The 13,717-nt window shown below is 41.6% G+C and overlaps 1 protein-coding gene across 8 annotated transcripts in view; it reads left to right on the top strand.

Moving 5' to 3' along the window:
• The window catches only part of ptprma (protein tyrosine phosphatase receptor type Ma), a 236,662-nt gene that overhangs the window by 131,504 nt on the left and 91,441 nt on the right, over positions 1-13,717 (top strand). The gene's annotated exons all lie outside the window — the stretch shown is intronic.

The raw sequence follows: 13,717 nt of genomic DNA, 5'->3' as shown, positions 1-13,717 counted from the left end.
AATATTATCAAAAGTAATTTGATTGCATTTGATAGGTGTATATCTCCTTTGACATTTATAGCTCTATTTTTCCCCAAAAGTAATCCTTGAAACTTGACTTTGAACAGAAGTTTCTTCCAGTGGAATTTGCCACACTTATCTGTTTGCAAGGTCCATCCTCCAAAAATGAAGTGCACAAAGTGTTACCATAGCAACAGGTGTTTGGATAAAAAAATGTCTATAAGGTCAGTACAAAATTGTGTTAATGTTGATTTCACAGATATTATAACTCTGGTTTGACAGAGATTAGGCGACATCCACACTTGTTGGATAAATACCATATTTCAATATGACGTATGAAAATGGTCCAAGCTGAATAGTCTTTAAATTATTCATTCATTCATTCATTCATTCATTCATCCATTATCTGTAAGCGCTTAACCAGTTCAGGGTCGCGGTGGGTCCAGAGCCTACCTGGAATTATTGGGCGCAAGGCAGGAATACACCCTGGAGGGGGCGCCAGTCCTTCACAGGGCAACACACACAGTCACTCACACCTACGGACACTTTGGAGTCGCCAATCCGCCTACCAACGTGTGTTTTTGGTCTGTGGGAGGAAACCGGAGCACCCGGAGGAAACCCACGTGGACACGGGGAGAACACACCAACTCCTCACAGACAGTCACCTGGACTGGGAATCGAACCCTCCAGGTCCCTGGAGCTGTGTGACTGCGACACTACCTGCTGCACCACCGTGCCGCCCCAGTCTTTAAATTAAAGGGAAAAAAAGCTACATGTAGATTGTTTTGGTTCTTCCTGTTAGTGCTGAGCTCAGCTGTGTTTCGAAAGTGACTGACAAATAAATACAAAACCATGGCAATCATTTAACACATATCCATATATTATCCATTATAGTGAGTTTAATAACAAACTGCTGCCAGCGCAATTACAGAAGTTACTTTGATTTTAATTTGCTGTGAAATTACAAAGGAATCAATTCCCCTGTTTTACTGTAGGTGATGTTAAGGCTCCTCAAGTTGTATTGACTTCCAAAATTCCCGTAAATATAATTCAGAAAATACAGAATGTTTTTTGACTCTGTTATATTTCTCAGCTGATGATCTACATACAACACAGCATATGGCATCAGAAATGTATAGGACAAATAGCAACAAATATGCCCGACAGCCTTGGAGGAATTCCTGTTAAGGGATATAAGGGAATGCATAAAACCCACTGTCTCACATACAGTGTAAGGATTGTATATTGTCATTTGTATGGCATGTCATACGTAATATATCTGCGCAAAGGAGCATAATACCGTGGCAAAAACTGGGAAACACTGAACTCATCCTGATGGACCAGCATATTTTTAAACTATGCATTTCATTAATGGAACGAAAAAATGATTTTAGTGTGTCTTTTACTATTTTTCCAAGCTCCAAACACAATCAGTTCTCCTTTTTTTGGACTAGGCCTCAGTTTTCAGCTTGAAACATCATTTCTATGGTAATTTTCTCTTTCTGCCTAATCTCATTGGCCTATTGAGCAGGCGATGCAATTTCCTGTTCTTTTTCCCTTGTCTGTCCTGCATCGGCTCTTCTGCATATGTTGTACAATAGCTGTTACTGCTGGCCAAATGAAAGCTGACAAACTCATCTTCTCTCGCTTGCAAGTAGAGAGTTACACCATTATTTGGTTTGACAAAAAAAATGTAATAAATAAAAAAAAAACACCCGGATACGGATAAACAGAAGGAGCTAAAGGAAGGGAAGGAAACCTGAGCAGAATTTGCTTTTTCACATCTCAGGTTTGAAATCCCTTAGAGCCCAGTGCATCCCTCAGCTGCCGGACGCCCACTCGCTCTTTGTCTCTCTTTATTACGTTTAGGACTGTCACCGTCCACAACATCGTTTATCAGACCCAGATGGCTCAATGGAGCATGAGCCCACTTTACCCTCCACACTAAGTGCATTTATGGATCTGCCCCAGGTCAAACAGGGGCTGGAGATGAACTTCAGCCGGAATGCACAACCTTGCCATGCTTTATTGTGGGCTCGGTATGTATGATGGGAGATGAAATGTAATGCGGATGGCTCAGAGAAAATGGAAGCAACATCTGCTTTTTTCCAGCAGACCTTTATAATCATTACAGAGCCTGCGGTTCTTCTGCTTTGGATTCAGCCTGGCCTCGGCCCTTATTACACCTAATTCCTCCCATTCTGCCAGACTGCAGACTCTTGCATTATTCAGACCTTTAATACCAAGGACTTTTATTATACTTCCTAGTATTAGCAGATTACTTAACAAATTCACCCACCTTGAAACTCAAAAGGACATTGCCACTTGTCCTTTTTCCTTTTTCTACTCTCCTCCTCTCAGCCAAGCACTAACAACTCCTCCATGTGTGTTTTTCATTGGGAAGCCAATGCCAGGGAGGTGAACGAGGGCTAAACATAATCAACCTCCATTTTTTGACCTGTTTGGACCTGCATATTTTAATAGATCTCTATGATCTATTATACATGAGGAGGCCGGTAAATAAAATAGACCTGCTTTTTATCCTTGAAGTAGGCCATTACTTGCGTGCTCTCACTGCCCCCCTGTAGCTCTTCACCGAAACAGCATGTGCCCCGGGCATCCCAGGCCGTAGTAACATACACTGAGTAATTTGTTTGCCTAACATGCCTCACTTCCCAAATGGACGGTCCATGTTGTGGCTTCTTGATCGTTGCTAAACCTGCTCTGTTCTGGTGTCAGGGTAAAAAGCTTTGGATCTAGTCTTTCTAGAAGAGGGGCAGCACCGCACTGAAAAGGTGTGAGTGTGTGCGGGTGCTCTCAGGGCTGGAGCAATTACGTACTGTCAGTTAGGGAAAAAGTCTGTGTCGATTATTTAACAAGGGCACATTGTCATTGACGCAGAGCACACCTTGTGAACCTCATTGCACCTATTTTAGAGATAAGTAAATTAAAATAATGACACTGGCATAATTGGAAAATTCATCATACCAAATATTAATTATTCTACATGTTTTAGAGGTAATCTCCCAAAAGATCTTTACATATGGAAACAAGCAGAATTGTGTGCTAACTAGCAGTTAGTATTGAAAGTTCATTCATTCATTCATTCATTATCTGTAAGTGTTTATCCAGTTCAGGGTCGCGGTGGGTCCAGAGCCTACCTGGAATCATTGGGCGCAAGGTGGGAATACACCCTGGAGGGGGCGCCAGTCCTTCACAGGGCGTATTGAAAGTTCAACTTTTTAATTTTTTTTTTAAATTTAGCGATCCACCATATGTGTAATCATGAACTGTTTTCTTGTTGTGTCACATTCTGAGTGGCTACCCCCTCTTCTGCGCGTCCATTTCACCTTTCACTGAGACTTCTGTGGGTTTTGCTTTTTTGAGTTCATCTCCATTTGCCAAATCCATCAGTTAAAGTTTGTCTGTGCTGCTTTATATGATGCAACAAAACGAAAGAAGCCATATTGCATGTGTGTGTGCAGTGTGTATTGAACTCTTATCACAGATTTCAACATTATATTACCCCTTTATTTTTAAAGTAACCCGTATCTGCGACTGAATTTGTGTACGAATTATTTACGTTTACAAATCCTCTTCAAGCACTGCCACTGATGTGGTAAGAAACAAATGACCTTTTTTATTTTTAAGGTACATCTGAATATTACATATCTTTAAGAACGTGTAGAGTTGCCCTTTATATTTGTTTGTGTGAATGGCATAATAAGGTTTGCTGTGAATTTTCTCCTTGAGTTTCCTGTTTAAAAAAATCATATTTTCATCCCTCCAAAAGTGAATGCATGTTCACAAGTAAGAGATCTTCAGCCAGCAACAGAGAGTCGACTGCATGGTAATGTGTAATAAGATAAGGGTGAGAATGCTACTGGAATGCCGGACTTCAAAGAGTGCTCACGTGATCCTCTATTGCCCACTACACTTCCAAGTCACTGGGGAACATGCTTCACCAACAGGGAGGAATTGTGGGAGTTTCTGCATGTGGCGAAATGGCTGTCCTCACTTATTTCCTGTGTACAAGAAATTGATGCTGCGTGAGTGTTTGTGCTTCTAAGAGCGAGAAACTCTCCCTAAGGAGCCTCCTGATCTTGCCAACGTCTTTGAGGAGCTTTCTCGCCTCTGGTTGTTCGGAGGAGATAAGCACTTCCCTCTGAGTTGAAACTCATTTTCCCACAATCCCTGGGCCGTTCTTGCCCTTTTCCTTCCGCCAAAAGCGTCGCCTGCTAAATCAACTACTGTGGGCATGCACGGTGCCCAGTGGTGGTGCTGGTGTCACCGCTCTCTAGTCAAATGGCAAGGATTCTGAAAACACACTTGTACTCTGTCGGAAGGTTCATTTCTGTTCTTCAGGATACAAACAGTTTGAATGCAGCTTTAAATATACAACTGTGCTTTAAGCTCCAATTCTGTACAGTGTCATTTGATTTAAAGGTACCTTACCTTCACTGTCTCAAGAGAAAGGGACATACATTTTTGGAATTTTGCAATTCTGTTCCTTAATTACTGCTACTGAGGAGGTACCCTTGTGAGTCCCACCCCTGTGACATGAAGGGCAGTGACAGTTTAGAACCTATTTACTGAGAGTATACAGGACAATGCTGCATTTCTCATTCGCTATTTAAGCTTCCCGGATTTCTCTGTGGAGTCCAGTCTGGCGTGACCCGAGAGATGGAGGGCTAAAAGGTCTCCTGAGCTTTCATGGGCTGCTTCTCAGGCTAACACCTCTCGCTTGTGTCCACAGACGGCCCTCCAGCCCGACCCCAGCTCCCTGCTGCTGATGAGAGCAGATATGAAACATGTTCCTGTCCGCTCGAGCAAAGCCTCATCAGCCCGGAGCCCTCTGAGAACGAGCCCAGCTGACGTCTCCTAGCCTTCCATCTCCCCTTCTCACATGACTGGGCATCGTGTCATTTATTTCTCCTGCAAGAAGACAATGGCATGCTGCTCTCACGCGTTTGACTGCTCGGACGCGCCCTATTCGCTCAAAAGCAATTGTAACAGAACTGAGATCCTCAGCAGTGCCCTCGAATTATGTGTATATCTGATCTCTTTAAGTACCAGCATTATAATACATTATTCAGTCAAGGGATCCCCTACTTTTCTCTCCCCGAGCGGGAATACTGATGAGATTAATAATATATCGACCCTTTGTTGCCTAAAGTGGGTTACAGCCTGGCGGATAATGAGTGCAGGCACGAAATATTCACTTGTTAACTTTGCCTCTCTGAGGGTGAAGAGATGTCAAAGCATGAAGTTCTGTCTCAGAAAGTCACTCCATGGCAACAGTGACATCAGCTTTTAATGGTCCTAGAAAATGTTGCCAACTTTTATAAATGTAGTTCAGAGGATGGAGATGGAGGAAGAGCAAAAATATCTCCAAATAGTGCATTAAAATATAGTAGGGGTAACAAAACAAAACTGACTCACTATTATACAGCAAGTCATACATCAGCGTTGGTTATTATTCCAGGTACATAACTTGCTTTTGATCAGTGGTGGAAACAGCACATTATAAGTGGCAGTAAATACAAACAGAACAGATTTCACCAACATGTTGGCAGTAATAGTAAAGTCTCACTGAATCTGTACCTTCCTCAGGTACAGCACTGTGTTTTTCCAGCTTTCAAAAGCAGATAAATCTGGGGGGTGATGGACAGGGAACGGACAAAAACTATATCTTTAGATTAGGGTTTTTGCTGCTGTGGTTCCCCCTAGTGTTACTTCATTGTTGTTCATTTTTAAATCAATGGGACAAGGTGGGCATATCCTACCCTCCTCCACAGGTTACATAGTGTAGTTTCCACAGTGCTGAGCCCAGAGTAGCAATAACCGAGACTCTGTTCATCCTACTTCAGCATGGGTCTGTACCAAACGCACACTATTAGAGTATTGTTGATGTCACCTGTGTGAGGAAAAGGACCCACTGGGAGGTTGGTGACGGTGAAAGTGAAGGGATTACAGTTGTCTCTCTGATGGATGGTGAAAGATGTCAGTGTGTAATGCTTCAGCTCATAAAGTTCTCTCCATGGCAACAGTGGCTCGGCCTGATTGACAGTGGAGCATGCACGAGTGCAGGAAGTTCATGAGTGGAGCAGCAGAGAAGCCCAGCCTTCTCCGGGATGCCAGAGAACATCTAAACATGTGTTTTGAATTTGAAGTAACATTAACGGCAGATGTGCCTCAGTCTTTGGTGCTCAGTTGAAGGCGGGATGAACCCTGTGCCGGAAGAGGAGCGCGTCTCGCTGTGACGTGTGCCATCTTTTCAGCAGCGCCATTGTGCTGCGGAGCCACTCTTACTAGAGTAATTCAGTTTTGATTGTCGGTTGTCAAAAGCCATCATTATTGCTTGGCTTCCGTCAGCTATGAAAAGGCCTTTGATAAGGATGAAAGCCTTGTCATTACCCAGATGGTAGTGTTGATATTACATAAATCCGCTCGCTGGCATTTTTTCCTCATGAAGGGATTTTTTAAAAACAATACAAGCGAGAGGCTGGGTGCTGGGAATGAATCTCGAGTGTTCCCGGTGTCTCTCTCTCTCTCTCTCCCAGCTGGCCCAGTTGGTGAGTGGCTGCATAGTAATGGAGCCGAGTGACATAGACTGGAAGCACTCAAGACTCTGACACTAAGATGAAACACTCTCCAACGAGGCTCTGTCTTTGGTTGTGTTTTCAATAACCCCATCCCCTTTTCTCTCTTTTTTTTAAACCTTTTCAATGAAAGCATCCACTACAGGCCTGTGTGATCAGAGCAGTACTGCCTCCTGTCTGACTTTTGGAGACATGACTGACATTGGACCTTCAGACAACACAACGGGCTGTCATTCGTCCGCATCAAGACGCGCATCACTCCTGTCACTGTCAACGTAGCCAAACCTAGCACGGAGAAATAATTTGTAAACATGTGACCTGCTTATTCTGAAATGCCGAGGTACTTGAAGATATTCAGCTCAAACAACATATGAATAAGAGGTTCTATAAAGTAGGTTAAGTGACAGATGATATGTTCTGTAATTTTGTAAAATGAATCATAAAACCATAAAAATGTATTGTAATGGTAAAACGCAATCATATTACCAAATTTAGCTAAAGTGTTATAGCATTGTGACCGATGTGTTGAGATCACTATTAACTTGAAATATTATTGATGGTCATATTGCAATTTCTTGGAAGCTGTTTTAAAACCTCCTCAAGCACCCCTAGGTATAACCTTGGCAGCTAAGTGTACAAGTCATTGTAAAAGTGTATATCCATGCATGTCTAACACAACCTTGTTCTGAGACTCTAGACATCCTTCTAGGCCATTTTCTTTTCTGTCATTTGAACAGAGGTAGACACACTTCAACCTTATCCTTGTTTTATGTAACTGTTATGAGTAAGGATCTGGTTTAGCAGTTTTCCTATAGAGTCTTAGCACAGTAGGGAGAGCATTGATCTGCTGGACAGCCAGCGTTATTCTGTCTTGCTGAAGTGGACGAAAAGACGATAACATCTCTCTCCGTCTCTCAGTGTCCGTTTCATCACCCCTGCCTGCTCAGGAGGAAAAAGTATGCTGCCTTGGCCATGGCCAATTTGTTCCTCTTCATCCGGGACTAATACTTTTATTCTGTTCCAGCGCGCTGCTTGCATCAGAAGAGGCGAACTCTGCTTACACTGCCAGAGCAGGTAGAGAACGGTACCATGACACCGGCACAGTGGCACTCTATGTTTTTTCTACATTTAAGTGTCTGAAGAATTGGCAATTGCAAACCTCTCTTGAAAGATGCATAAATTACATCATTAGGTTCTGAATTTTTCATGTTTTTCTTTGACGTATTTTCTCAGCTGCAAATGTTCCATGTACTTTAGGCATGTGATGGCGCGTATGCAGATACTCCGGAACATTAGCGGCTCTATTCTCACATGTACTTTTATTAGGTTTTACTAGAGTACTAGTGGGATAAAGTCCTGGACAAATGTTTTGAGTGTTTTTGCATTCACAGATACAGCTCAGTGCATGTGTGAAAGGGCTTTAGTTATCTGGCAGCTGTGTCACTTGGCTTTTAAGTGAACAATCGCAGCATTTGATATTGATAATATCTGACTTATGATATTCAGATGTAGCGTGCACCAAGAAATATAGGCACCAGTATTTTGCCTTTGTTGAATTGGCTTGCCGTTCACTGTGGACAGTGCAGGTGAAAGAGTGCAATGACAAAAGGTTGCCCGTGCAACCCATTAACACTGTTGAAAAGGCAATAATGTGATGCTAATGACAGGGAGTGTTATTTAAATGTCAAGCCTTTGGTAGATATGAATAGTTGACATCTAAATGTCAAATTAGAATTATTTGATTGCATTGGCAGGACTCAGGAGAGATGCAACTTATCCACAGGATGGAATACAAATGGGATCTCTGCGCCAAAGACTTTTCTTTTTTTTTTTAACCTGAGCTCAAGTGCTTCAAATATGTCGTGGCTGCAAATTCAGTTCCGAAGCTTGTGATGAAAACAATCTGCTAGCTCGACCATGTCTGGCTTATTAGCATCCTCTCACATCCATCTTCAGCAAAGTTTGGAGGCTATTGCTTGTCACCTAGGTGTCCACCTTCCCTTTTAAGCACATGGTAATAGATAAAATTGCCTGTTTCCTTGCTACATATTACAGATTTTATGATGGGTGTCAGTGCAGAGCCTCTTAGCTGAGACTTAAGGCGTAATGAATTTCACTTATCTTCCATTCTGTGTCCACCTTGACCCCTCACCCTCAATTTCCATGACGGGGGTGTGTTAGGCTCTTGAAGCTATTATCTGGAGGGGAACTCGGATTGGCCCTCTTCTGATTGAAGTCATTCACGCTCTTCCTTGAAGGATCTTAAGTGTCCTCTCTGAAGATATATGGGGGTGTAAGCCACCCATCTTGTCAAAAGACCTGACCAAAAAAAAAGCCAGAAAGTACAACCCAGATTTAACATGCATTACACACTGATGTTATCATTTTTCATTGCATTTCCAAACTGGATCATGTTTGTAAAGAGCATAATGAAAAAGACATACTGCCCTACTAAGACACAAGCTGTGTCCCAATTACACCCTTAATACTAATTTAAACTAGTGTTTGAGTATGTAGTATAGTGTCAAATTTGAGTGTAGCAAACCATCCACTTTGCGTACTAAGAAATAGTAGATTTTTTGTGCATGGTGATGATGAACACATTCTCCCACAATCCAATGGGAAATGGAAAAGTAGAGCTGCTCATGCCTCTGTCACAAATTGTGCCCTGCTCCATACGTAGTGCCTTTCACAGATTAAAACTAATATTACAACACTCAAAAAGTGCCCTAATTGTTAGACATGGGGACATAAAACTTATATCAAATATGAATGATTATATTTATCTGACATACAGTGCAGTATTTTAGTTCTGAAGCCATGTTTGTTAACTAAACTGTGCACTATGCAGTGAGTTTCAGCCTTTAAAGAGAACGGCAGACAGGGTTGCAACTGCAGCTTGGTATGATGTGCGTTGTCATAGCAACAGTTCATCATGTCCTGTTAGTAAGAAACTGTGTAGTATGTTAATATTTTGTGTCCTAGCCTGCCAAACACAACTCTTAAGGTTAGCATATAATACACAGTATAGTATTAGTGTGTAGTACTCAATTGGGACACAGTCACAGTACTTTAATGTCAACATACTGTTTTCTTGAGCATAGCCAAGTCACACTTCTGTCACTGGATGAAGCTGATCCCCAGGTTTAATTAAAGCAGTAGCTGAGAGTTGTACAGCGGTATGTAAAACTGTAAAGAAGCAGATTCTGCTAAGGATTTGGAACTTGAACACAAATATGTAGGAATTATTTCAAGCAAATGTAGTATTGATAGAGTTTTGAAATTACTTTGGTTTAATTTGAAGCTAAACCTGCCCCAAAACGGTGATTCTAAACTTTTGGATTGAAGTGAACACATTGTTTAGTGCACAAACACAGAATCCATTGGCAGTAAAATGTAAAGTGTGTGTGTGTGTGTGTGTGCAAATGAAGATGTTTATTACCTACTTTTCCTCTCAGGACTAGCCAGAAGCTTCTGTTTATAGAGTCATCACCACATTGAACTACATTGGTTTTTCACACTGTAATCACAAAAAGTATTCCCTCTCTCTCTCTGCCCTTCTATCTCTCTCTCACACACTGTCCTCTCTCTCTCTCTCTCTTTCTCTCTCTCTCTCTCTCTCTCTGCAGAAACAGATAATCTGTGTAAATAAACAGCGATTTGTTGGTTAGAGTGTTTTTCTCTCTTTTTCCACACAGCTGAGGCTAATCAATAGGCTGTTAACACTGTTCTCTTTCTCAGTGTGAGTTATGACCAGAAGCCAAAGTGGTGGGAAAATCGATGGTTTAAAAATGTAATGCAGGTGTTCTCCAGTGCAGGTGGAGTGAGAACAAGTGTGGTTTGACAGACAGGGGCTTGTCTATGAGGAGGAAGGTGTGTCTGATCTGGGGAAAGCTGAAATTATGGAAGTGTTGTCGTTCAAGTCATTTTTGCTGCATTACTTTCAAGATATTCCCGCATTCCTATATTTCTCTCATTATTTTCCTTCATTTTGTGTCAGATGACCTAGAAATCAGGGGAAAAATTTTTTTTTCATCATAATAATATTATTAAAGGCAACGTCTACAACTCTAAAAGTGTGGGGACACTCTGTTCTCATGTTTGTTCATGTTCAGAAGCCCCACGTCTGTAATTGTGAAATGGTGTGTTTGAGGGGAAGAAAACAACTGTTGTTTTTATGTGGCTGAAGTTTAACTTGTCTGTATGTTTTAATTTACCACAGGGCGGCACCCACCGCGACCCTGAATAGTATAAACAGTTACAGTCAATGAATGAATTACCACAAAAATGCATTTGTAACTTGAGTTATTTTGTTTTATATCATTTTTGGTTAAATGTCATGCAGTTAGCCCTCTCCAGAATGTACAGTCAGTTCCATCTACAGCAAGAAGAATTTACCCACGTATGGAGTAGGAATAGAGCAATATCCTCATCTCTGATCATGCGTTTAAACGTTTGGAGGTCTATTCCAAAATAGCCTCAAAAATGCTGTTTCTCTGCTGTAACCTTTTGGGTTTTTAATTTTTTTTTACCCATTTACAGAGACTAGAGCTTTGTAAACACAGTTCGTGCATGCAAACAAATGGTGCTCTCCCTGAGAATTCTATGAATTTTATGAAAAGTGTTTCTTTATTAAATCATAAACATCCCCTTAAACTGAATCAAGACCAAAAAGCCAATTAAACACATGCTGGAGAGCACCTTTCCAATAGTTTTGGGATGCGCTGTAGCAGCTTTTGTGGTTCAGAACTAATCATGCGACATCAGTACCTGGCCTCAATAATGTTGTCATGGTTGAATGCCTTTAGAAAAATAGAAGCTGTTAATGAAGCAAAGGGTGACAAACTGCATACTGAAGCTCTATTGTTAAAAAAATACAATTTATTCAGAAGATAATATAATTTCTGGACTCTTACTACTGGTCCACCCATTATGAATTTAGGCTACATTCATTATCTGTAACCACTTATCCAGTTCAGGGTCGCGGTGGGTCCAGAGCCTACCTGGAATCATTGGGTGCAAGGCAGGAATACACCCTGGAGGGGGCGCCAGTCCTTCACAGGGCAACACACACATTCACGGACACTTTTGAGTTGCCAATCCACCTACCAACATGTGTTTTTGGACTGTGGGAAGAAACCCACACGGACACAGGGAGAACACACCAACTCCTCACAGACAGTCACCCAGAGCGGGAATTGAACCCACAACCTCCAGGTCCCTGGAGCTGTGTGACTGCGACACTACCTGCTGCACCACCGTGCCGCCTACGTTTTGAATGAAAAAATGAATGAAAGAAGTTGACATGCTAGTGATGTCTGAAATAGACATTGCGTTATAAACTGTATATGTTCCAGTGCCCACATGAGAGCGGACCCCAGGACTTTTAGACTAATGCTTTCTGTCTTAGGGGTTAAAAAGAGGTTTTGGAGTTTTTTTCTGCAAGTAAACACCACGCAAATCACAGTGACTGCATTTGTTATAGCATTTGTCAAACAGTTGCAGAGTTTGTTTTCCTGCATCCTTGACATTTCTCCATGTATTTTCCCCTTGTGGTCTGCTGTCTGGAGCATGTCCTCCAAATAGCCTTGCTTGTGTAATTGTGATGTGAGCCTCGTTTTGAGTAGCCCTGTGACTGACCTCTTTGATGTATTTTAATAGAGATGCCCTCATTGGCCTCATCGACAGCTCTCAGGGGTCAGGGGTTGTGCAGCAGGGCAGTGTGAGTTATTGTTACTTCGGTGCTCAGTGCTTTGGGAATTCGTGGGGAGGAATAAAGTATGTGTTGTCGAAAAAAAAATGTGTGAATAAAAGACTCTATTGACTGAAATCACACACATGAGGGACCTTTGATTTATGAGGAGGCCTCCAGCGAATGTGTGTGCTTTATTTGCTTACAAATATTCCCTGTAGTGTTGTTTGTTTCATATAAGACACATCTGACAGTAAGGTTGAGCTCCATGAACAGCAAAGCCATAATGATTATCAGTGTTCTTATAAAAGCATTTCTGTAACCTGCTGAACTCAACATATTTCTTGGGCATCTTTCTAAAACTCCTGGTGTTGTGCATTGTGAGTGAGGTCATGGCTCTGTAAATGGAAGTCTGAAAGTCAGTATGTATTAAAAGGGCTGCCTCTTTTCTCCACTAGAGCACTGAACTCGCCGTCAGTTCCAGTGAGTTCTATAAAGTACCAAGTGTTTCACGCTACTTGCCACCTTTCAAAATCAGCAGCGGAATTCCACCTGCTAGCTTTCAGATAGCACTCCCCACTCCCCAAGACACCTCTCAATCAGACCCATTGCCATCATCTCACAAAAAAAAGTAGCCGTCGGTCATTACGAGGCAGGCAACTCGACCTTTTCACTCTTCTATTTCCACTTTCACATTACCTCAGTCACCCTTTCTCCCTCTGGTACACTCTCTATGGAGATATGAATTTAAAAAAAATGTTCTCACTTTATAATAGTTCTAAATTTTATTCTGCTCTGAAGTATATATATTTTCCTCAATTCAGAAACATTGTACCGAAGAACTGGGATTATAGGCTCTAATAGCTAAGTGCTGCCTCCGTGCCCAATCAACACACACCAGGAGCTTGCAGCAGTGAGCGGTACGAAAGCCTGCTTCTCTTTCTACTCTGATTGCATTTGGCTGCGTTTGGTGAACAGTTTGGTTTCATGCAGTTACTGATGTAAAGAATATGCACCTGTTCCTATGGACTCCTTGGACTGGCACTTGATTGTGAATCACGCATAAAGAGCCCGTTTGACTTCATTGGAATATCAAATGTTGGCAAATCTAAATACACACACTTTTAGATCTTTCTATACACATGTGGACGTACACCCGCTGTATTACAACCACTTTTGATTCTCTAAAAATGCACATTTGAAAAGGGATTTGGAGATTCTAGAAGCTGTCTGGATGTTATAAAGGTTGTGAAGGTTTGTTGATCTTTACAACGGTTCTTCTCTCCAGTTATTCTCTAAAGAACCGTGCGTTTATTGGACTAGTTGTGTTTTATTGTTAATTATTGGTTATATTTAATTATACATTTGGTGTCATTGGATTTGTTTCTTTTTCTAGTACAGAAGAAAACGTATCATATTGATA

Source organism: Hoplias malabaricus, chromosome 10, assembly GCF_029633855.1.
Source record: "Hoplias malabaricus isolate fHopMal1 chromosome 10, fHopMal1.hap1, whole genome shotgun sequence".
NCBI classification, from domain to species: Eukaryota; Metazoa; Chordata; class Actinopteri; order Characiformes; family Erythrinidae; genus Hoplias; species Hoplias malabaricus.
This window is presented reverse-complemented; position numbering and strand designations above follow the sequence as displayed.